Source organism: Microcebus murinus, chromosome 8, assembly GCF_040939455.1.
Source record: "Microcebus murinus isolate Inina chromosome 8, M.murinus_Inina_mat1.0, whole genome shotgun sequence".
Lineage (NCBI taxonomy): Eukaryota > Metazoa > Chordata > Mammalia > Primates > Cheirogaleidae > Microcebus > Microcebus murinus.
Window position 1 is genome coordinate 26645602 of NC_134111.1, and position 26937 is coordinate 26672538.

At 36.4% G+C, this 26937-nt stretch overlaps 1 protein-coding gene and 1 pseudogene across 1 annotated transcript in view; both read right to left on the reverse strand.

Moving 5' to 3' along the window:
- The window catches only part of QTMAN (queuosine-tRNA mannosyltransferase), a 361975-nt gene that overhangs the window by 332168 nt on the left and 2870 nt on the right, over positions 1 to 26937 (reverse strand).
- LOC105860209 (E3 ubiquitin-protein ligase Topors pseudogene) lies at positions 579 to 9075 on the reverse strand (annotated as a pseudogene).

A 26937-nucleotide genomic window follows, 5' to 3' on the forward strand; every position in this document is an offset into this window, starting at 1 on the left:
TGTTTTTCTGATTCTTGTTTTAAAGTGTTACTATTCTATTTTTTTCTTTTGTTGAATACATGTTTGTTTTACCGGCAGTCCAGATTAACAAGCATATAAAGGAAATAGTACATTTTTCTTTTGGCAGAAGATAAACTGTGCAGATTAAAATGCCTCAGTTTAACCTGAAGAAATGGTTTTGATTTACACAAATTTTTAAGACAGAAGAAAAATAAAGACTGTCCAAAGGGATTCTCCTAGCTTTTTTCCAGAACAATTCTCAAAAAACAAAATTCAATATGAAATAACTTCTAAAATTTATTTTTATTTAAAAAAGATCCTAAGTTTTAAATGAACTGCTAGCAATATCATTTTCTTCATTTAAAAGTGCCTATCTCTGAGGGTGGGACATAAATACTTTTTTGAACAAATAATTTAACAAATTAACACACAAAAAAAATCACTTAAAATATTATAACGGGGAAAAGAGTTTTCACTAACATCATCTTTAAATAAACTGTAGTAGATGACATGTTCCTTTTTTTCCTTTTCATATCGCCAGAATTCTCAATGAGTTGCTTTGGCAGTTTTAAGGAATATCAGTCTCTGCTAAGAGACTCTGACATTAATCATGTCTGTGGAGATGGCAATTTCCTTGATGACTGAGTTCTAATAGATGGGCTGGTCTCCAAATCGGAGGAAGATGTGTTCTCTTTTCTTATATCAAGAATTTGTTCAACTGAACTTGCTGGGAGTGGAATATTATGTACAATTTTGCTGGCATTATGCAAAATTGTAAGTACAGTAATATCACGCTCCTTGTCCAGGACCCCAAATTCTTCTTCTCTTGTAACTCCATCTATAGTTCCAATGGTTCTGAGGAAGGAGCCTAAAACTCATCTTCTAGAGGGTCTTGAGGCCCATTATTGTCCCAATCTGCATCTGCTTTTACTTCAGAATCCTTATCACTATCACTGTTGATGGTAATTACAACTGGGGACTGCGAAGTACTGTCTCCATGGTGTTTCTTCTTTTTCCTTTCGTGATGTATGGTTGTATCAGTAGCTATTCCTTTGCAAACTACCTCTACACTCGGGCTCCGGGCCCTTTTTCTCCTCTTGTGTTTTGTCTCTGTGTCTGATGATAGGCTGTCTGAAAAGCTGTCACTCTCATTTTTGTCGTTTTCATCCAATTCTGAGGAAGATTTTTTGTAATCAGTCTCCTTTACTGCAGAAGGACACTGACGAGATGCTTGAGCCACTTCATTAGTATCCTCCAAATGCCGTGCTTTGTATTTTCGTTTCCCTCCAGGTTTTTCATTTCTCCCCTGCTCAAGCCCTGTAGATGAAGTTGTTGACCTGTTACCAGACAGGCTCCTTGATCTGTGCCTTTCATCATAGTTATATTGTCTTTCACTGGTTTTCTCCCTGGCATTGTTTCTTAAAGGGAAGGACTGAATTCCAAATTCTGGATTTGAAGACTGGCTGCAATAATGAGCTCTGGACAGAGGCCTCCTCCCGTAAAATGATTCATAGTCATCCCTGTCCCACATAGATCTGCTTCCATAATCATTTCTTAAATGATAACGATCTCCACTTCTGCTCCGTGATCTTCTTTTACTGTGATCACTACTATGAGATTGTGATCTGCTTGCATTTTCACTACTTAGAGATTGGCTGGAGCTTGACCAACTGCTATCTCTAGTTCTGGATCTCTTTTTGTCTCTTCTCCCTCTAGGTCTACTTTCCCTACTTCTGGACCTTTTGCTTTTCATTCTTTTCTTCCCAGGATGCTTTCTAGAATTGTTATCATATTCACTTCTATTCTGGGAACTTGAATCGGAACTTCTTGATCTTCCCCTTTTCCCATATCTATGGCTGTATGGAGAATATACTCCGTCTCCTCTCAAAGATGAGCTCAAGTCTCTAAACGAGGACGATGTAGATGGTTCCTCTTCCTCCTTTGATGAATCAGGATGATCTTCATTTATTCGCTCATTGTTTCCAAGGAGAGAGAGCAGAGAAGAACACCTACTAAGATCACTATCAGCAGAACTGAAAGGCTGGTCTTGTTCTTGTGTCTCCACTGTCTCCCTTTCTTCCCGAGTGCTTATCTCCTCAGAATCGCAAGACAGCTGAACAATTTCTGGGGTCCTCTCAGCTAGTGGTTTAATAAACCCAACAATGACACAATCATCTAAAGAAGAGGCACTATCATTATTTAAGTCCTCGTTGGTTTGTACTCCTTGTACGTGAGACATGGCTCCCCCTGTGACCAGTTCTTCGTCTGAACTGCCGGAATCATTTAAAAGGGAAGACACAGCAACATGTGCCTGCTCTGAGCTTGTGTAGGATGGTCCCGGTGTCTCATCATCCCATGGTGCCTGACCAACAGTGGCCACATCCATATCTGGCTCTTGGGGCTCAGACTCATCTGGAGATATCGTTATGACCGAAGAGTCAGAATGGCTGCTTTCTTCATTGGAAGGTGCAGGGTAATCATAATTAGCGTGTTGGTCAAACTCTGCCATGTTAAAAGGAGATCGAGCAAAACTGATAAATTCATGCACAAAATGCTCAGTTAGATCTAGAAAAAAAGGTCTTAAATCAGACACAAATGCCTGGCTCTCCAAATCATAGCGAGTAACGTTGGTCATGATGATGAGCTGGACGATATCTACTGAAGGTTCACGAGCTCCTAAAAGGACCATAAGTTCCCGCCTTACCCAGGGGACTATTCTGCGCAGGGAAGCTGGATTTCTATAGAAAAACTCAGCTGAAATATCCCTAGAGCGGCCACCATCTTCGACACTTCTAACTCGAGCACCAGCACGATAGAGAGCTCGTCTAAAATTAATAGCATCTTGCTCTTGAACTGTCATCAAAGATATTTCATGGGCAGTAGTTGGCCTCACTGTTACAAACTCACTCAGTAACTCAGGAATTGCGACATCCCTACCTCTTGTTGAAGTGCCTAACACTTCAAATAGAACTCCAGTATCCGGTGGAGTCATTCTTCTGTTCGCGGTACCACTAGGTACAGACACATTTCGTTCCCTTGTCACAGCTGTATGGGAGCGACGTCGTCGAACAGCAGAACCATCATAGGAAGCCCTTAGGACATACTCCTTGAAGTTATCGTCTGCCCTCACAGAATGGAAGACAGAACCAAAGGGCTGCTTACATAGTGGACACTCGGCTTTCTGTTTGGACCACTCCCGTATACAGCGAAAACAGAACTTATGTAAGCAGCAATTTGGGTAAGATACATTATGGAATCTATCCAAGCATACAGGACACCTAGGCTCAGGAGATGCATCAGCTGCTACGGTCTGCTGGGGTGCGCCAGTGCCAGCTCCCGGTGAACAGCGGTCCATCGTCAATTCCTTGGCGGCTTATCTCATAAGTTGCCTGCGCTGGGGCACTCCTGGCAAGCTCCCCACAGTCCAAAAAGCTAAGTCGGTGTGGACAGGATCTGTCAAGGCATACCTGGCACTTCTCTGCGTACCTGGGGACTTTTCCGCGTATTCTCAGAAGCGGTAGCAGGTGGGGCCGCTTCACCCTCCTTGCAAGAAGGCGAAGAACCCAGCGGCTGCTTCAACTCCAAGCAGGTGCGATTTTTCTGCTTTTTGCCTTGGCTCTCCCGAAAATCTAGGTTAAAACCCTCAAATAATACATGAAATGTATAGAGAAAGAACGTCAGTCTAAAGCGACCTGTTGCGAGCATCTACTAGTCAGTCAGGCATCAACTGTGAGCGCAGCAAACATTCTAGAACTTTAATATTTCACAATTGCTGCAGCTCGAAGCACATAACTGATTGGCTGGTAGGTTATGGTGGGTAACGCATACCATGTGTTTTTTCTTAGAAGCATCATTTAAATCAAGCTACTGCCTTCTCAAGGAACACAGGTTTCTTGAAGAATGACTTAATTAACAAGGATTCCCACAAAGCTCTATCACTGTTATATAAAATAGTGGGTGGTATTCTTGTTTATGCCAAAGATGAACATACAAATGTCTAGCTATATTATGTGGGAACAAATGCGAGGAGCAAACAGTAATTCTTTAGGTGTTAGACGCCAGTATAATGTTTAAACTGTGGATTACCTTTCAAGTAAAGTTTTAAATGTACACGACAGCACATAATCCTGCATTAATATTGCACTGCAACTAGAAAGAAAACCAGTGGAGGAGGCATGTCTATCTCTAGGCCGCCCCTTGGCAATTCTTACAGCCTATCAAATCAGCTTATAGGCTGGGCATGGTATCCATGAGGGTCTGGGGTTCTTTCAAACAGTAACTTCATGGTTGTAAATATAGAGAACTTTAAATCATATTCTGTCTTAGTTTGTTTGAGCTATTATTAAAAAATACCATAAATTGAATAGCTTATAAACAATAGAAACTTATCTGACAGTTTTGAAGGCTGGGAAGTCCAAGATCAAGGCACTGGCAGATTTGGTATTTGGTGAAGATCCACTTCCTGGTTCAAAGTAGGTACCTTCTTACCATGTCCTCATATGGCAGAAAGGAAGAGCTAGCCCTCTGAGTTCTCTTTTATAAGGACACTAATCCCAATCATGATGGCTTTACACTCCCAAAGTCTGGTCTCCTAAAACCATCACCTTGGGGGCTGGGATTTAAACCTATGAATTTGGCGGGGACAAACATTCAGGCTATAGCAGTCTCCAAAACTTGGAAAATAAATAGTAGCTTATAATTCATGGAGATAACAGATGTCAGAAATGACATAAAATTACTGTCATGCACATGCTATTACAATTAAGTGCATACTATGTGCTAAGTGTTACAGCGGTTTTTATCTACCATCTCATTGATCATTGTCATTTGTGCTTTCAGTGTCTTACATGAAGGCTTTGCCTAACCCAAAGACAAGACCATTTACTCTATGTTTGAAGAATTTTATAGTTTTCACTCTTACATTTAGGTCTATAATCCATTTGGTATTAATTTTAATTATAGTATATGGGCTGGGCTCAGTGACTCATACCTGTAATCCCAGAACTTTGGGAGGCCAAGGTAAGAGGATCACTTGAAGCCAGTTCATGACCAGCCTGGGCAACATAATGAGACCCTGTATCTATGAAAAAAAAATTAAAAATTAGCCAGCCATGGTGGTGGTGCACATCTGTAGTCCCAGCTACTCAGGAGGCTGAGGTAAGAGGATCACTTGAGCCCAAGAATTCAAGGTTGCAGTGAGCTATGATCATGTCACTGCACTCTAGCTTAGATGACAGAGCAAGACCCTGTCTCTGAAAAACCATACACATACACACACAGAGAGATATACATGGTGTACAAAAGGGGTCCAACTTTATTCTGCTAGTGGATACAATTATCCCAGCACCATTCATTGAAAAAATTATTCTTTCCCTATTAAATGGTCATGACACCCTTCTCAAAAATCAGTTAAACATAAAAGTCAGAGTTTATTTCTGGACTTCAGTTCTATTCCAATGCCCTATATGTTTATCATTATATCAATATCACCCAGTTTTGAATACTGTAAGCTTTGCAGTAAGTTTTGATATCAGGAAAGGGACTCCTTCACTTTGTTCTTCTTTTTCAAGATTGTCTTGACTATTCTGAGTACCCTGAATTTCCATATAAACATTAGGATCATCTCTGCATTTTCTGAAAAAGAAAAAGGCAGTGAGATTTTGATAGAGATTGCTCTGAATCTGTAGATCACTGGGGGTAGTACTGTCATGTTAACAATATTATGTTCTCTGATCTATGAACATGGCATGTCTTTCCATTTATTTAATTTCTTTCAACAATTTTTGTAGGTTTCAGAGCACACTGTTTTTTACTGCTTTTGTTAAGTTTTCTTATTTGATTTTTTTGATGCTATTGTAAATGGAACTGGTTTCTTAATTTCATTTTTGAATTATTCATTGCTAGGGTATACAATTACAACTGATTGCTGTTATACCTTGTGAACTTGCTGATCTTACGTATGTATTGTAAGATTTTAGTGGACTCCTTAGGATTTTCCATATAGATGATCATGTCATCTACAGAGATAGTTTTACTTCTTATTTCCAATCTGGATGCCTTTATTTCTTTTTCTTCACTAATTATCTTGGCTAGTAGGTCTACTACAATATTAAATAGAATTGTGAGAGTAATATTCTTGCCTTGTTCCTGATCCTAAATGGAAGCACTCACTCTTTTACCATTAAGATGTTAGCAGTGAGTTTTACATGGATACCCTTTACCATGTTGAGAAAATTATCTTTTATTCCTAGTTTGAGTGTTTTATCATTGTCAGATTTTTTCAAATGCTTTTTTCTGCATCTAATGGAATGATATGACCTTGATACCAAAATCTGACTTATGCCCCCACTCTCCAGGTCTTAGTGAGCTGTTGCTTCCATAACAAAATACCATAGACTGGGTGACTCAAACAACAGGAATTTACTTCTCACAGTTCTGGAGGCTGGGAAGATCAAACTACCAATCAATTCAGTTAGCTGGTGAGGGCCCTCTTCCTGGCTTTCAGATGGCTGCTTTCTCACTGTGTTCTCACATCAGGAACAAGAGAGCTTGGGTCTCTTCTTCTTATAAGGACACAAATCCCATCATAGGCACCCCACCCTGATGACCTCATCTAAAGCAAATTACCTTCCAAAGGCCCCACATCCAAATACCATCACATTGAGAGTTAGAGCTTGAACATATGAATTTTCAGGGAACACAAACACTACATAAGACACTCCCCTGCAAAAATGAGCTTTCATAAACATACATTCACAGATCAATAACAAAATATAGGAAATCAAATTCAGCATAATATGAAAAGGATAATATATCAAGACCAAATGGAGTTTAATCACCGAAATGCAAAGACTGGTTTAAGATTCCCAATTCAATCAATACAACTTGCCATATTAATAAATTTTAAAAGAAAAAACAAATGATTCTCCCCAAACATGTAAAATAAGCAATGACAAAATTCAACATTCAGGTACAGTACAATAAATGCTTTCAGCATACTCAGAATAAAAGGCAATTTGCTTTACCTCATATGGGCATCTATAAAAACTTACAGCTAATATCATACATAATAATTAAAAGTCTGAATGTTTCCTCCCTGAGATCAATGTTCTATTTAACATTGCACTAGAGCTCCTATACTGTGCAGTAAACAAAGGAAGACTAACAGACAATAAGATTAGAAAGGAAGAAGTAAAACTGTCTTTATTTGTGATTAACAAGATCATATACCTAGAACATCCTGAGGAATTCACAAAAAAAACACAAAAACTTTTTTTTTTTACAATACAATGGCATTAAATGAAAAAGTTAGCAGAGGAGCAAGATACAAGTTCAACATATAAAAACAATTACCTCTGTATATACTAACAATGACAAATTATAAAATTTATTTTTTAAAAAATAGCATTTTCAATAGCATTTAAAAATATAATACATATACTCTTCACTTAGGATAAATTTAACAAAAGACATAAGAGACCAGCACACTGAAGACTACAAAACATTGCTCAGGGAAATTAAAGTATAACTAAATAAATGGAGGTATACCGTGTTTGTGGTTTGGAATAATTCAGTATCATTTAGATGTCAATGTACCCCTAATTGACCTATAGAATTCAATACAATGGCAATCAAAATTCCTACAAGCATTTTGTATACATGTACAAGTCAATTCTAGAACTGATATGGAAATGGAAAAGACTTAGAATAGCCAAAACAATGTCACAAAAGAAAAACAAAGAACTTATACCATGTGATTTCAAGACTTACTATGAATCAGTCTGCTGACAAGACAGAAATACAGATCAATATAATATAATATAATATGCACCTAGGAAAAAAATACATGTAGACGATTAACTATTTAATGAAAGTTTCAAGGTCACTCAAAGGAAAAGAACATGTGGATATGAAAAAGAATGAATCTTGTTCTTTACCTCATAGTATACACAAAAATTAACTCAAAATGAACCAGAGACCCAACATAAAAGATAAAACTGTAAAATTTTAGAAGAAAATCTTAACAATCTGTAGTTAATCAAAAATTTCTTAGACATAACAAAAAACTAAAAAAAAAGAAAGCACACACCACCAAAAAAAATATCAATAAAGTGGACTTATTCAAAATTTAAATCTTCTCCTCTTTAAAAGGTATCATCACTGAAAGAAAAAGGCAATGTCCAGATCAAGAGAAAATATGTCTGACAAGGACTTCTTTCCAGATATGTAAAGAATTCTTATAACTGAATGACAAGAAACATTTTTTTTTAATGGGCAGAAGATTTTATCAAATAGTTCACAAAGAAGATATATAAATGGCCAGCAAGTAAATAAAAATATCAGTATCACTGGTAATCAGGAAAATGCAAATAAAAACCAAGGTGAGATACCACTACACACCCAACAAGATGTCTGAATTCAAAGGAATTATATCAAGTGCTGGCCAGAATTTGGAACAACTAGAATTTTCATACATTATTAGTGAATATGGTACAATCACTTAAGAAAACAGCTGGGCAGTTTCTTACGAAGTTAAACATAAACTTACCACATGATACAACAATTCTCCTGGGTGACTAACCCAGAGAAATTAAAATATATTTACACAAAGACCCATACCTGAACACTCATGGTAGTGTTATTCATTATAGGCAAAAACTGGATACACTCCAAATGTCTATGAACAGATAAAGGGATAAGCAAACTGTAGCACATTTATACAATGGACCATTATTCTGTAATGAAAAAGAAAACTAAGACACATAATAACAGAGTAAGTCTCAAAAACACCATGTTAAAAAAAGTACATAATGGCCGAGGCGGGCGGATTGCTCAAGGTCAGGAGTTCAAAACCAGCCTGAGCAAGAGCGAGACCCCGTCTCTACTATAAATAGAAAGAAATTAATTGGCCAACTGATATATATATATAAAAAAAATTAGCCGGGCATGGTGGCGCATGCCTGTAGTCCCAGCTACTCGGGAGGCTGAGGCAGAAGGATCACTCAAGCCCAGGAGTTTGAGGTTGCTGTGAGCTAGGTTGACACCACGGCACTCACTCTAGCCTGGGCAACAAAGTGAGACTCTGTCTCCAAAAAAAAAAAAAAAAAAGTACATAATGTATGAGTCTATTCATATGAATTTCTAGAGCAGGCAAAACTAATTCTTAGTGACAAAAATCAGATCAATAGTTGCCTGGAGATGAGGATGAGGAAGGGAGGAGTGATTGCAAAGGAATACAAAAGCTTTTTGAGGAAATGGAAATGTTCTATATCTTGACTGGAGAAGTAGTTACATGAGTGTGTATATGTGTCTAAACCCATTGACTTACACACCTAAAATAAGTGCATTTTATATGTAAATACCAAGTAATACAATTTAAAAATTAAAAAGAAGTAACTTTCAGACATTTGGAAATAATATCATTCCCCAAAGATGCCCATAAAAGACAAATCAAGTTTTAATAAAGATATTGTTTTTTCTTCATTCAATCAATTATGCATTAAGTACCAACCATGCAGCAGAAATGATTCTAAGTCTGGTGGTACAGTAGTAAACAAAAGAGACAAAACACCCTGTACTCAGGAAGCCTCTGTCCTAAAAGAAAAAGACATCATAAAGAAGTAAAGTAATATATACAGTAAATTAGTTTGGGAAGTGTTAATGAGACATAAAGCACTTGGGAGGAGAGGAACATTTTAAATGAGATGGTCAAGGAAAGTCTCACTAGGGATATGATACCTCAATAAAGACCCAAAAAAGATTAAAAAAATAAGCTAAGCAGTTATCTGGGGGGAAAAGTATTCCAGGAAGAGGGAACAGCAAATGCATAGGCCCTGAGACCTTTCAAGGACAAACATGGTGTCAGGCATTGAATACAGGGTAGTAAACAAAGAGTCAAAAATGAGGCTGGGCTGGGAGCAGTGGCTCATGCCTGCAATCTCAGCACTTTCAGAGACCAAGGCAGGAGAACAAGGTCACTTGAAGCCAGGAATTCAAAACCCTGGGCAACATAGCAACACCTCATCTCTACAAAAAACATTTTAAAAATTAGCTGGGCATGGTGTTACACACCTATAGCCCCAGCTACTCAGGAGGCTGTGGTGGGAGGATTACTTGAGCCCAGGACTTCAAGGTTACAGTGAGCTACGATCATGCCACCGTACTCCAGCCTGTTCGACAAAGCAAAACCTCATCGCTTTAAAAAAAAAAAAAAAAAAAAGAGAGAGAGAGAGAGAGATGTTGCAAAGGGAGCAATATCTTAGAGCCTTATAGGCTACTGCAAAAACTAACTTTTACTGTGAGAAAGGAAACAACTGAAGTGGTTGCTGCATTGAGACTAGACTGAAGTGCCGAGTTTCAGGTTGTAATAGGAAGCTCAGAGAAAGTCAGGAGGCTATTATTATAAAATAATCCAAGGAAGAAATCATAGCAGCTTGGACCAAGTAACAATGGAGGTGGTGAGAAGCGATCAGATTGAAATTCTAGATGTATGTTGATGGTAGAGTCAACCTGAACTACTGACAGAGAGCTATGCAGGTAAAACAAAGAGAGAGTCAAAAAGGACTCCAGGGTTTTTGAAGAGAGTTGTCATTAACTTAGATGGAGAAGATTAAAGATGAAACAAGTTTGGGTAAAAACATCAGGTGAGTTTTGAGCATTTTAAGATTCATATATCTTCAAATATTCATATAGAGATGTCACAAGACAATTAGATATGTGTCTGGAGTTCAGAGAAATAAAGTTTTTCTTTTTTGCAAAGTTAAATCAGTGGATATGATGGTATGTGTGAGCGTGAAACTTTCAGGAAATAATCCATACTTGAATTTAAAACATCAGAGTCTCAGCACTGAGACTAATGGACTGTTTGTGTGTTTTCTGATTTACATAAATCCATACAAGTCTGCTAAGCACTTCACACCTTCATTTTTACTTTCACATCTGAAGTACAGCAATATGGACAGATAAGGTGTATATCTAAGATAATAACATGAACAGACACATTCCTGGAGCCATAGCTATTTAAAAGTGACACTAGCATCAAGATACTCATTCTTATTCTAGTAAGGCTTTAAAAAATAATCACTTGTTATGAAACTAATTGCACTGCCAAATGCTTCTTAGGATCATATGTAAAAATCATCTTCTCTACATCTTACTGTTTTAAATCAAGGACAGTAATAGACTTTATGATTAGACTTAGAAGTTTGGTTTTGATGCTTATAACCATCTAAAGCGAGTAACATTTCCAACATGACAGTGCACACTATATCTCTTATAAAGGAAGACACCTTCACTCTAGCCTGGGCAACAAAGCGAGACTGTCTCAAAAAAAAGAAAAGAAAAGAAAGACACCTTGTGAATTACTAAAGAAAAGCACAAATGATAGGTAAAAACACCAAGGTTCAACTAGAATTATAACTCAGCAAGCGTGATTAATTGGTGGTTGAAATCATTTTCTAAAAAGTAAAATTTTCATCTGTCCAAGATGAATAAGCATTACCTCTTCCTATTTATTCCTAATTCCATGGCTTTAATTCTTACAAGCCAGAACGCCTCTCTTCCCATATGATATCCTTCTCTTCTTTCAAGGTTCAGCCCAAACTCAGCCTTCTCCACAAAGCCTGCCCTGAACCTCTGTTCTTTCCACATTCCCACAGCACTGCCACTTTCACATTTAGAGCATCTATGTCATTCTGCCATGAATTAACTTCAGCTATGTACACTAAAGCAGACGCTCCCTGAGGACAGAAAATGTCATAATCATCTTTGCCTTCCATAAAATGCCTAGGGCATACACTACCTTACATATTCTGTTTAAGTATTCACTAAAGGTTTCGTCGACTACACTAAAATCTTATTAACCAGGAAACTGGCCAAATGGACTGAACTCAATGGGATATATGCTTTGGTTTCCTTTCATCACTTCTTCAAACATACTTTTCCTGATCTCACTTCCCCATCTCTCAATAATATCCCAGATAAATCCCACTGCTTCTCAGTCACTCTCAAGTGGCTTCATGGCAGGGTGGCCATCAGTTACAACAAACGAAAAGAGGTTCACCCCTCCATCCTGCATAGTTCCTTCATGTGGAGGATGCATGCTTAGGCTGACCTCTCACTATGCCACCCATAGTCCCCTCATATGGCAAGCAACCCTCTTTGGCAGGATCCATCAAGATAATTCAAGCTTGGTTACCTCCCACCATGTCCGCTTACACCACAAAAAACTCCTGCCTTTTTACCACAGCAGAGGGAAAATTACAGACTCCTCCCATTACTGCCCCACTCAACATGCCATCTCAGCTGGCTCCAGTCATTCTCCCCACCTCCAGGAACAAGTCTATGTTCAGGTTTATGCCCCAAATTCTCAGGAATATATGACATGCTCTCTCAAAAACTCTCTGGAAGGTGGCATTGCAGTATCAGGAAACAAGATTCTGCAGCTCATTAAATATCCAGACAAATTAAATACCAATCTACACTTCTGGCAGACACACCTGGGCTAGAAACAAAAGGTCCATTTGGGGGGAAATGGAAATGCCACAGAATTAACTGCCCACCAGATTAACAACTCTTCACATGACACTTTTAATCTCTCTTTTCTAATTTCTCCTATATGTGGGAAATGGGTGTTGCAGGTGAACCAATTCTACTCTTTTTTACTAAGCTCCACATCCCTCTTTAGAACACAGGGTTACTTACTACCCTTTGCTTTCAGCTTTGAGCTTTAGCTGAAATCCTGAAACAATGAACTCCTAGTCATCATCCTATTATCTAAGATGTAATTCCCCACTTTTCTGTTATAAGGGACCTCTCATTTTAAGCAACTCAATGTGAAATACAGATTTACAAATAAAGCAGGAAGATCTACTGACTAAACACATCAAGGAAAGGTAAAAAAGGAGATTCCTCACCTGGTCACATAAATTTTATCTTATATATTAGTATTATCCATATTTAAAACATCCCTTTTAATTACATGTACATTTAATGAAGATCCAACTACATAAAATGAGGAATATCCACATTAGAATTCAGACTAAAATATACGTTACCTACAAAATAAAATGAAAATAAACTATGTACAACCAAGTCAATAACAGCATATCTACTTAATAGTCAACCTTAGATATATTTTAACTTATTGAGCTTCCTTTAAAAAACTAAATTTATTTTTTAAATTTCTAATAGATATCAGCTATTACATGAAGAACACTCCGATAGGTTCTCTGGCTATAGAAAAATGACTTAGTACAAACCAGTATCTTTTCTTAATTCAAAGTACAGAGACCTACAGACTTGAACTAACAATGCATGGCAGAAATAGGTACAACCACTTTGGAAAAGTTATACATATAAGCATACACCAATCCTATGACAGAATCATTCCACTCTTAGGTATTTCACCCAGCAAAATTAAAATATACGTCCACAGAAAGATTTACACAAAAACTCTATTTACAGCAACTTTATTCACAATAGCCTAAAAACAGGGGAAAAGTCAAATGCTTATTAATAAAAGAATGGTAAACAAATTATGGTAAAATGGAACACCACTCAGAAGCAAAACAGAAAAAGTCAAATGCTCATTAATAAAAGAATGGTAAACAAATTATGGTAAAAATGGAACACTACTCAGAAGCAAAACAGAATGAACCACTAATACAAGCAACAACATGGATAAATCTCAAAAATATTCCATTGGAGAAAAGAAGCAAGATACAAAATAGTATATATACTCTATGATTCCATGTACATGAAGTTCAAGAACAGGCTATGGAAATAGAAATCAGAATAGTGGCTGCCTGTGGAGAAAAGAGGGAAAGATGGATTGAAACAGAGTATAAGAGAACTTCCAGTGGTGATAAAAATGTTCCATTTCTTGAAATGAAGGGTATGGGTGTATACATATGTTGAAATTCATGAACTGTACACTTAAAAATGTGTGTACACGAACCCACTTAAAAATGTGTTAATTTAATGCATTTAAATGCAGTATAATTTATATTGCATATAAATTATACTCAATAAAGTCGATTTTAAATGTCATATCCAATATCTACTTCTAGAGGATGTCAAAGATAGTTAACGTAAAGTGTAATCTCTTACCAAAAAGCTGAAAATAACATTGTTAATAAATCATAAAAACTTATAGCCTAACTCAGATTCTAAACCACAAATCCAAGTCAAAAGTGTTTACCCACTATCACAAGATACAAGTATAATTTTAGCCTATAGACACATCTGTACGGGTTCACAGAATGAACAGAAGTAATCAGCATGTTTTTCATGGAAGGCTCTTACCTAAAGAAAGTGGTCACTTTTGAATATGAACAGAACTTCATGAAAAGACAACTTTTTCCCTCTTATCTAGTATTTTCTATACCTCCTAGCAATCTCTGAGCAGCTCACTAGCTTTTTTCAATAACACCTATTTTTAAATCACTTTTCCTAATCTCTCTTCCCAAATTTTCTCCTTTTCTGAGTAAAAACTCTATCATACAACCTCTTCATTCTTGAATAGCCCTCCTACTTCTTACCTTTTGTGAAACTTCCTCATTTGTTTGCCTGTGACCTGTTGGCTTTTTTTCTCTATACTTTTAAACAATTCGAAAAGTATTTTCCATTTTAACATTGAGTTCGATAATTTCGATAATTTTTACCTGTCCTATCTTCATCACAATATCCCTCACCAAGATGCCAAAGTATTCATGTTTAGGCTACTTTACCACACTATCACCTTAGCTGTGCTTTACTTCACTCTTCCTTGGGGACCAATGACAAAGCCAAAGATCCTGTATCATTTCACTCTATACCTAAAAGAAACATTAACTGGATCGATCATTTGACTCCAAAGCCCTATTGCACAGTTGTCTTTTACATTTAAAAATGCTGCTGCTAAGGCAATGTTCCTAACCAAAGGGCTGAATGTGTCCTTTCCAAGGAGAGGCTATTTTGTTAGAAGGCTGTATCTGTTTGTAAAGCCTATAAACATTTACAGTTCTCATTTTAAAGAGATTCTTGGTATCATTATCCTCTGTTATCACTCTTTTTTATTTATTTACTTGTTTGTGAGACAGAGTCTCACTGTGTTGCCTGGGCTAGAGTGCCATGGCATCAGCAACCTCAAACTCCTGAGCTCAAGCGATCCTACTGCCTCAGCCTTCCAAGTAGCTGGGACTACAGGAATGTGCCACCATGCCTGGCTAATTTTTTCTATATATTTTTAGTTGTCCAATTCATTTCTTTCTATTTTTTTTAGTAGAGATGGGGTCTCACTCAGGCTGGTTTCGAACTCATGGCCTTGAGTGATCCGCTCACCTCAGCCTCCCAGAGTGCTAGGATTACAGGCGTGAGCCACCGCTCAACCTGTTATCACTCTTGTATACCAAACTGGTAGTCATCGGACAGCTTAAACCAGTTCTCTTTCAAGTACTTTTTCTACACATTCTATTTAGAGTAGATCCAATTCAGCTTCTATCAGTTTCTGTGATAGTTCATTATCACCTACCCTTCAGATATGAATTTTATACCACGGCATCACTTATACCTGAAAGGAGTTATATAATACTATGCAATACCAATATCAAAGGCAACCCATTAGATGGTTCAGTTCTAGAGTTCACATATAATATTTGCAAATGAATGCCACTGCTTCAAGAAAGCTCCAATGTCATTCTACAACACCAACATGAAGCCACTGATGTTAAAAGCTGGTAACTTTAAAATCTTCTCATAATGTATATTGGCCTTTCAGATTTCTTTTTTATTTCTTCATTCATCAGACAATCACCGGACAGAAAAGGCCTCTGCACGAAATGAGCCACTAGCTATACTGTAAGACTCTATTTCACTTCTTACTCTAAGACTTTGGATATACCATTTAACTTCTAGTTTGCTCATCAGGAAATTGGTGAACGTGCACCTGCTTTCAAGGTTGTGGAAAGAACAGAATTTATGCCAAGTGTCTTACTCAATGTCTAATATACAGGAGACTTTCAACAGAGGGTCCATGATAATAACAAACCACTCTATTCCACTGATATCCTTACTCCAGCACCTCCAAATCTCAATGTTTTGTCATCTCATAAAGTAATTTGTAATACCTCATCACACAAGGGAGTAGGGGAGGATAAAATTAAATACTCTTTTGATCCCTGATACAAACTAGTTTTAAACACCTGGATTCTCTTCTTCTCTTGATTATACTCAACAAATCAATTAAACAGCTCAAGAACCATCTAAAAGGTTTAACACAGATGCTTTTTTGGAACTGGGCTCTCAAATTCAATAAACACCACCATGCACTCTGCAGTGAAAAACTTTTTAATCTCACTTTTATGAGATGGTTCTCAATTTCAATATGAACAGGTAAATTAAAAATAACTGCAACCTATCAAGCTGTATTTACGTATTCTTCTGTATTGTATTTTGAAAACGGTTTGCCTTAAAAGAAAAAAATAACTGCAATCTACAGTGTTCTATTTAGTTCCTTCCCCCTTATCAAGGGCTTCCATAAAGCCACAAAGAGCTTCTCAAATCCATATTTTTATTAAATATATCTTATCTACAAGATAAAAAGGTGCTTGCTGCTTTATTTAAACACACACAGACACACACACACACACACACACACACAACATGGTCCTTCCTATAGGGACTTATATTTAAAAATGACAAAGTTTTCCAAATGTTAATCATAGTAATTCCAAGTCCAATCCCCAAAGTAGTTCAATTATGGCACAATAAATGAATGACAGGGTAATTTAATTCAAAATCACTGAGTTTTAGGATCTAACCATCTATAAGAACATTCCTTTCATTCCAGATTCAAAAGAGTTTAAGGTATTCAAATGCTACAACACACCTGTCTGTCAGTTACAGGCACTGCTTTCAAGGAAAAAACAGCTTAAAAACCATGAAATGAAATCAATTCCACATAAAGCTATCGTATGATTCTAATCTCCAATCTGACTTGTAAATTAGATGTGTGTAACTTCCACAGTCCAGCAACCTGCAGATCTTTTTCCTAGCAGGATGGCTATGTTAAGTTGCACTGCACTCTGACCAAAGACACGCAGTAATGGCAGTGGCACACTGACAAACTGAATAGTATACGCTTTGAATAAAGATTTCAAGGTAAGTCATGAGGGAACCTTTTTACTCTTTGTAGATGAGCTGTATGAGCTATATAAAATGTAATCTGTGTTTTATATCCTAGGCTGTCAGAGTTTTTGTTGAATGCTAAGATGAAAAAAATGTTGAAGATTTACTGAAGGAAAAATGAGAAAATTCAACTTTGAGAGAATCCACCCACTTCATTTCCCAGCACTGCTTTGAAATCCTCTATTACTAGTATAAATAGATGTATACCAACAGCAGGGACTCTTACCAAATAAAACATTGATTTGGTATAGAGAATATTTGACATTCCAGTTTTCCTATAATTCAATAGTTCTTTAAAAAACAATACATAGGTGTATAGGTTTATTTCCAGTTCATATCTGCTTGCTAAACCATTTTAAATAAATTTAGTTAATAGGTCTGAAAATATTAATTTATGAATTCAACTGTTCTATGTACACTAATACTATACAGTATGATTATCTACTTACTATTGAGTATAAGAGTCTACTCAAAAGGATATTTTCCTAGAAAATTCTGAGTATAACAGCTTTTTGCAAATAGAAACATATTTTTATATGTGAAGGTACAATTTCAAGAATCTCCCAAACACTTCCAGTGAAAATCATAGTCTTTACATTAACCTTTTTAGTAGACAGATGTTTTTCTTTACTATATTTCCCTCAAAGTAAGAGAACCCAATACTAAAAGGTTGTAACTATTTAAGTTTCATAAATAAAAACAGGATTCTTAAAGCTCTATTACCAAAGCCATTACTGTATATCATCATGGAATGATAATACATTACACAATCCCCAAGTAAAGATCAAATTTACTTAAACCCCACCAACCACCACCACCAAAAAAAAGTCTTCTTATTTTTTTTAGTCACGAAGTCCTTGGAATCACAGTAGGGCTTGATGCCATAATGGTGTCACACTCTGCCAGTCATCCAAAGAATATGCCAGACTTCTTTTTCAACTTCTTTGTCTACTAGTGCATCACTGGACCCAGCAGGCAGCTCACCCAATTTCAGTAATGAATTTTGGCTCAGTGTATAATAGATGACAATCCTTATGAAGTATCCAGTTTGTCTTACAGCTGAGAGATTTGAACCTGCTGCAGATGTCACATCTAAATTCTTGAATGGATTGTTATCATCAGTGTCACCTATAAAACAAGACAGTGTCACCAACAGCATTGTCCTAGAAAACATCTATTTCAGCAATGCTAAGCTGTCGGCATTATAACTGATAATCATTTATTTGCCTAAACAAGGGTCAGCAAACTAGAGCCTAGGGGCCAAATTCTTGGCTCCCTATTCTTATATGTCTGTGATCTAAGAATGGTTTTTGTATCTTTAAATGATTAAAAAAAAAGTTTTTAAAAAAGATTAATATTTTGTGACATGCGAAAATTACATTAAATTCAAATTTCAGTCCCATAAGTAAGGCTTTACTGAAACACAACCATGCTCCTTCATTTATGGATTTTTCTACAGCTGCTTTCAGACTATAGTGGCAGACTAGAGCAGGTATAACAGAGACCATATAACCCATAAAGCCTAAAATATTTACTATGTTACTATCTTGTCCTTAGGAAAAGTTTGTCAACCCCTGGCCTAGATGATTTTTTGGTGGGCAGGTAATATTATACCTAGTGTCTGCTGCATGAAGAAACTAAGTGAAAAGACTATAATGTTCCCCTGCCTTACTTCAATCCATTCAATTAAGAAATATTTGTTAAGCCAGGCCTGTTACTCAAATGTATCCAGCTCTAGTCACTTTGTCCTCCCCTTTGGCTCAGCCTTGCCTCAATCCAAGGGATCGATATTTACCTTGGCCAAGAAGAGAACAAAAGCTCAAATTCCAATTCTCCAGTGTTGGTCTATTCCATTTCTCCAAGTTCTCCTGGTTGTGGATTTCTGCTTTATAACAATCATTCTCCGTAATAGACTTCCTGTACTGGATTATGTCTTAAAAGTCTATTTCCTGCCAGAGACCCAATGGCAATGGGCTAAGTCACGGCATTCTTTGAACTGTGTGCCAGCTAATCATCAGTTCTATACCTGCCTCCTGAAAACCACCCTATAAGGTAGATTTGTTTGGGGCCCCTTGTGAACAGCCTGCATATTCCAACAAGCCTCTGGCCTCCAATACTCCTCCTGATCATGACTCCCGCTGGAGTTCATCACTTTCTTTTTATAATTCAAACTTCTCACCTAAGATTAGTTCAACCTTCATAATTGGCCTGTCATCCTGTTACTTGAGCTCAGTTCACACCATAACTAAACACAAGAGCACAACAAAATATAACTCTATATAGACAGATTTCTCAACCTAGAAATACTCAGCTTAAAACATCTCTTATTTTTTAGCACCTGCTCCAAAAGAGAATATACCACCTCTAAGGAGCATCCAGAATCTCCCTTCTCTTTTTTCTCTCCACCATTGCTAGTAAGTAGCCCAAAGTTTTTACATCTGCTTTATCTGAGCATGTTACCTACCCTCCACCCACGGTAACTGTGTCTCCTAAGCATTGCTTCAGAAATGCCTCTCTTATTGCTATTAAAGCTTTAACAACCCAATTACAATTGTGAGGAAAAGAGGGGTTTCCTGCCACTGCTGGACTGCAATGGAGAAACAAGTTTGGATAGATATCTAGGAGCCAAAATAGAATTCCCCCACAGAAAGATGTTAATAGTACACAATGAGGCTAAAATGTCCATAGTATTAATGGTACTACAGAACCTACCTGTAATTCATATTATAATATATTGTTACAAATAATTCACAAACACTTTAATAAATTGTGGATTGACTGCACTAGAAAGTAGCTATGAAATGTCAGGACAGAATAGCCTGGTGTATAGACTTCAGAGAAAACAGCACTTTTTTTTTTTTTTTTTTTTTTCCAAAGAGAAACAAGGTCGTCTCGCCATTGTTGCCCAGGATGGACTCAAACTGTGGGGCTCAAATGATCTCCCTCCCCCCACTACCCCCATCAGCAAAGTGTTTCACTACAACCCTGAAGCAATGGTTCACCTGCCATGGTGAACAGCTCTGAAACTGCATGTATACCTCACAACCAAAAGAGTGATGTCAAGCATGAATTGGCTGCCAGGAATGACAACAACCATAACTCAATTTTGGGCAGCAACCATACAGGTAGCATCAATCTTAAATAAAAATTTTCATTAAAAACACATTCAGGAACCTTCTGCCCATTTGGAAAATGTCACAGAAGTCCAGTGACATCCCCTTACAAACAGGAAAGAAACTAGAGGCATATAATCCATATTCCAAAGGAATATTGAAAAATTAAAAATTTTGAGTATTCGTTTAACTCATCTGATGAGTCTAGCTTCTTCCCTTAAAGAAACCATTGTCAAACTTTTTGTATAAGGACTCCTTTGTGTTTTTAAAAATTACTGAGTCTTCCCAAGAGATTTTGTTTATGTGGGTATTTCATATCTTTTCAAATAATTATTTTTCCAAATAATTATCACTATTTACCATATAAGAAATCAAATGAGAAAAATTTTGAGCATTTACTAATTCATTTTAAAATGTAATATATTGAATAAGACAACACTTTTTGTGAAAAATAATTACTTTCTAAAACAGAAAAAAAGCAGTGAAAAAAATGATACTATTATACAGGTTTTGCAAATTTCTTTTAGCTCTAGCTTAATAGAAGACAGCAGGATTCTCATACCTGCTTCTACATTAAATCAGTTGTGATATGTTGTTTTGACTGAGCTACATGAAAAAAACAGCCTCACACAAATGCATAGTGAGAAAAAATACATGTGATAATAGCTTATTCGATAACTGTAGATGTTCTTTTTTGATAGTACACCAAAACTTGACAATAGGAGTTTCTTAAAAGTTAGTTATAATATGGAATCAAATACATATGAACTTTCTGTATTCTGTTACTTGCTTTTTGAAAGAATCCTTTACCCACAACTTCAAACACTGGTCACTTTGAATATATCAGTTCATTTAGTTATGCAGATATTACAAATATTGACACAACTCATACAATAGCAAAAACTCTCATTCATTAATATCACCACCCATCTCATCAGGAAAATATCTCAAATATTAGGAAGCTGACAACAGCACAGCAGGTAACACAAGTTTTCTAAAATTTTAATTTTCACTTGAGACTTTGAAATTTATTACTGGCAACAAAGAGTGTCAGTTGTTTTCCTTGAAATGACAGGCTCATATTGTTCATTTTCAAGAAAATGATTACCAAATAACTAAGTCTAAATAATCACAGTTTGGTATTCATTCTTTCAAGCAATAATGATGTTGCATGAAAAATGTGGCTAGTTTCACTAGCAACTCAAAAAAAATCACGTAAGGTTTTTCCTCTAGACAAGCAGTATACTCTGGACATGCAGCAGAAGTACTTTTTACATATTTCCTATCTCATCACACCAAATAGTAAAAACAAAGTATACACTCAACGGTCAAGACTTAATAAATTAATACTTGCTACTACTTCATCAAGCAATAACTTTTCACTTTCATCCTAAGTGGAATTAGCTTTTTTTTTTTTTTCTGTGAATGTATGGCAGTGTAGAATACCATGATTACTGGTACAGTTTGGTACCACTACCATTTAATTTCTAAGATGCCACAGTTTTACCTATCATTGCTTTTGCTCCAGCAGAGCAAATATTAGAGCAGTAGAAAAGGCAAAAAGTTAGCACTACTATGATAATAGTCTTTACCTCATGGATCCCCTGAATAGTTTTTACTTCAGTTACCCACATGGGTCTGTACAACACAATTTGAGAACTGATGTCTTAAGGAAACACTGAAAGTTATGAATAAGTTGCCATTCCAAATCCATAGTAAGTATCCACAATCCACAATTAATGAATGTGCTTGTGAATCATAAAAATATATTAAATATCTGCATGAATTCTTTAATTTTAACTCAAAATTGGTCTAATCTGTCCTGAAACTGAATAGAATAAATAACAATAATAAATAACAATAGAAATCAACAGTTAGTGAGTACTTACATGTATTATCTCATTTAATTCTCATACTAACCCTATTAGTTAGCTGTTATACTCAGGCTACAGATGAGTAAAACTGGGGTGAAGTAAGGGGAAGTCACTTGTCCAAGGTCACAATAACCACAACCAATATTTACTGGATTCAAGCATAACAAAGTATTATGGATACCTTAATCTCTTAAGTCTTCACAACATTTTTATTATCCTTTTTTTACTCTTTATTATTCTTTATATCTTTATTACTAATTTTACAGGCCAAAACTTTGAATCAAACAGGTAAAGTACCCTGGCAAAGGTTACCAAGTAGAAAGTAGTGGATAATCTACACACAAATCCAAGTCTGTCTGAGTCCAGAGTACAACAACACTCTGCCTTGCTATAAGTAGATTATTGGTATACAAATAGACTGATAGTTACTAGAGTCTTACATAGTTTAAAAGTCAACTGAACAAGACCTCTATTTAGAAAGATTTTTACTAATTTGATTAACCCTGTCTTCAAATGGAACAAAACCCACTTCCTTTTAAGACGGTACACTCTAGACCTGCAGTCCCCAAACCTGGGGCCTCGGACCAGTACCACCAGTCAGTGGCCTGCCTATTAGGAACCAGATGAACAGCAGGAGGTGAGCAGTCAGGAGCAAGTGAAGTTTCATCTGAATTTACAGCCACTCCCCTTGATTCTGAGAGGAGCATGAACCCTACTGTAAACTGCTCATGTAAGGGATCTAGGTTGCACACTCCCTATGAGAAAGTAATGCCTGATGATCTGAGGTGGAGCTGAGGCAGTGATGCTAGTACTGGGGAGCATCTGCAAATACAAATTATCATTAGCAGAGAGGTTTGACTGCACAGCAAATGCAATGTGCTTGAATCATCCCAAAACCATCCCCTCACCCACGGAAAAATTGTCTTCCATGAAACCAGTCCCTGGTGCCAAAAAGGTTAGGGACCACTGCTCTAGTCAATCCATTTATTCACACTATCTGAATATGACAACAAATTAATGCAACTGAGATTACTCTTAAAAAAAAAAAAAAAAGACTCAAGACTGTCAAGTGATATTACCCCATTTTATAGATGAGAAAACTGAAACTGAGAGAAGTAAAGTAACTTCCCCCAAAGGCATGCTGCTCATAAATCGTAGAGTTAAAAATCAGTCTGGACTTACCCTGAAGCCCAAAATCTTCAGTCACAGTATCTGCATATATTTAAGAATGTCTCAAGCAATAACCTAGGAATTTTTCACGAGGTCTGGCTACAGAACTTGCTGATATTATACTCAATCTACTCAAGGCAATCAAGATATGAATCATCTTGTATCCTAATGACCAAGAGGTGAAAAAGAAAAAAAAACCTGGTGCACAGTGATAATAAAGAGCCATGTTTTCAAGTGCTTTAAGTACAGAACTTATAGGTAATGTTAAACAAAGAAGTAAAATCACTTAGAAAGGCTTTAGCACACATCTCTGTGGCTGAGACAATCCTGCTTCCATTTAAAAACAAACAAAATGCCTAGAAGACGGTATCATCATAGACACACAGGCACTCTACACATTACACAGTAACTTTCAGATGCCAGTAGCCCAGGAATGCTACAAAGCTTAGTAAATTGCAGCAGATATCATTTTCCTAACTTTGCTAAACTCTAATCAGTAAAATTTCCATTTCCAGTTAGGACCTATTGAGGTGGGGTCATGCCCCATGTTTGTTTCTATTTTAAGGGCCTACACTGCAAGATGGTTGCTTAATATTAAACCCTAAGGGGGAAAGAGAAGAAATCAAAGTTTATCCAACTCAATTCACTCTTACAACTTGTAACTCAACTTTTAGGAAGTATAACATCTTGAGATTGGACAGGGGAGTGTGGCTTTAATTTCAAACAAATCGTATTTTCAAGGAGTCCCCACGTTTGACGGGAAGGTGACAAAATGGAAGCTCTGTGGTCTACCACCTAAAACGGCAGGCAGTACAGGGGAGAGATGAGCAATCTTACTCGTCACAGAATACCACACTCTGGATTCCTCCTGCAGCAAAGGGAAAAAGAGACTACAGAGAAACTTTACCTCCTTCCATCAATGATTCCTAGCATAACCAAAAAGAATCACCATCTAGTAATATAAAAGCAGCTGACAGATATACAGAAAAAAAAAATCAAGATTGAGGTCATGTCTCTTGACATGCATCATTTACACTAAGAATTCCCCCACTTATCTGAATTAATTTCATGTACCTCATTTCATTCAGATAATTGAAGTCTTCCTTTTAGAGTTGTAAAGTGTTTACCTCAACATAATTAGTAAACTGTCCACTTAAAAATACCACTACAAAAATTACCACCTCCTCTTCTCTACACATACACATACATTCCACTGTCATTAAAAATACGAGATTTCTGGCCTTCACGGGAAATTTAGTTCAAAAGTCCTCTTTAAAAAAAATAGCACGAGAAATTCTAAAAGAAAAGTTATGGTCATTACCTTTTTAATACAAAGTGTTTGCATTACTTGTTAAAGACATGGTAATTTGGGTGTTCAATACACAACTACTGTTCTGAAACCAAATTAAAGGTTTAGACTACTATAAAGAGTTTGATGACTTGCCTCAATACAATAACTGTGATTGTATGGAGCACAAAATCAAAGAATTCTCATTTTTATGAGCAGGCATTTAAGGTCCTTTTAATGAGAATTTACTCTTTAGTATATAATTACTAATGAACAAAAATAGGGCTATTAAACTCACTTCTTTATAGTGACACAAAACTTCTATGTGTAAAAAATATAAACATATCAAACTCAAGAAAAATTGAAATGTTCAATGCCTTAAAATGCAACATACTGAAAATTATACTTTTTCTTCTTAAGTAAATGTCCTTCATCAAGTGACTGATGAAGCCATTTTTTATATGGATATGCCTATAATTTAAAATACACATACTCTCTAGTACTAATGGAGGCGATGATATGTCTAAACTTCTTGAATGAACTTTAAATTTCTATATGAACGTTGGCTTTCCACACTAACAGAACTTACTGTTGGGATGAATTTCTATGTAAGCAATATTTATGTATCATCTGCTATGTGCCAGTGCTGAGGACACTGCCAGGAACAGGACAGATTCAGTCCCAACCCTTGGGGTACACATAGTCTTAGAAAGACAGATAATGACCATGCTATAGGAATGTATAACACACACTTGATCAAATGAAAGCTCAAAACTGAGAGACGACAAAGACAGAAAAATCACAGCATTTTGGCTCTGCAAGACCCCAACCACCCACCTGTGGACAAGAACAGGCCCTAACTCCCTGAGAGGAGGAAGATGACCAGGATGCTAGGGCGCCTGAAAAGGCTTAAGACAAGGTTACAGTTCCACAAGGAACATGGAATACAAAAAGAAATCAGACAAGAAACATATTACATCTATGGGCTATTTACCACTAATGAAAAGTCTGTAGAATTGCACCTCTGGTTACTTTTCAAAAAAAAATTTTTTTAAAATTATCTTCTGTCTAAATGACTGAAGTGTGATCCTATAGAGTATGAGGGAAAAGGACAACATATTCTTATCAATTCTCACTGATTTTCTAATTCTACATCCTAATTCCATCTGTAACTATATTGAAATATTCTAGATACCTCACACACTTGGTTAAGATGTTTATGCTATATTATTTCAAAACTCCTCATGGGAAGTGTTTTTTCAAAATTGAAACTTCCATAGGCAAACTGAGTACATGCCAAGGGTATGGTTAGACACCATACCTCTGTGAGCAACAGGTGTTCAGGGAACCGGAATAATTCCAGATCCCTCCTGCTGTAGGGGATTGGTGTTGGAAGGGGGTGGTCTTAACATATCTTCAGTCTGGATGAAAGGGATTGATCTGGCAATGGGGAGACCAGGTAAACTGAGACTGACATAAGAACCAGTGATGACATATGAGATGATTTGCTTCCTATAAATTAAATATCATTCTACTTACTCTACTGTACAACTGCTTTCAGTAATAGTATTGATAGAAAAAAAGTGAATGTAGTCCAAAGATGTTGTCCCTGTGAAGGCTAATACCTAAAAGACTCTACATGTTCAAACAGGAATCACTCTATGGAACTGGCCGTGCATTTGCATGGCCAAAATTTTACCAAAGCTATTCAAAGAACAGAGTGGTGGTACTTTCCAAAAGAAGTATTTGAAAATTTTCCTCAGTTTTTAAAAAATAAACAAAACATACTATTATGATCCACTAAAGAAAGAAGAGATAAGAAAAAAACTAAGGAAAAAAGAAGACAGTGTTTTTAAGTATCACCAACATGAAACACAATACATCAAATACAATCTAAAACTGTGTAACGTTTCATTTTAGGACAATTTGCCAAGGTAATCTGAACTCCAAAAGTCATGTGCCTTACAAGGGTCTATATGATAAAAAACATATCCTTATAAAGTGAAACCAAGCTTAAAATGTGGCCTATAGTAACAATTACAGGGTCACTCAATATATGGTTGTCAAACTTTGCTCCAGTGTAAACTTTGACTTATTCTAGCTTGACTGATGTGTTCTATCACTAAATAGAACACATTTTAATTTTAAAATTATCTTTAAATTAGTGATAAATCTAGTGTCCACATTGTAAAATATATCCATGTAACAAGGCTGCACTGTACACCCTAAATATATTGAAATTCAAAAAAAAAAGTTGTAAATACAAAAAAAAATGGTGTCCTTTCCCAATTTCAATGACTAATATACATTAAAGAACAAAATGCTC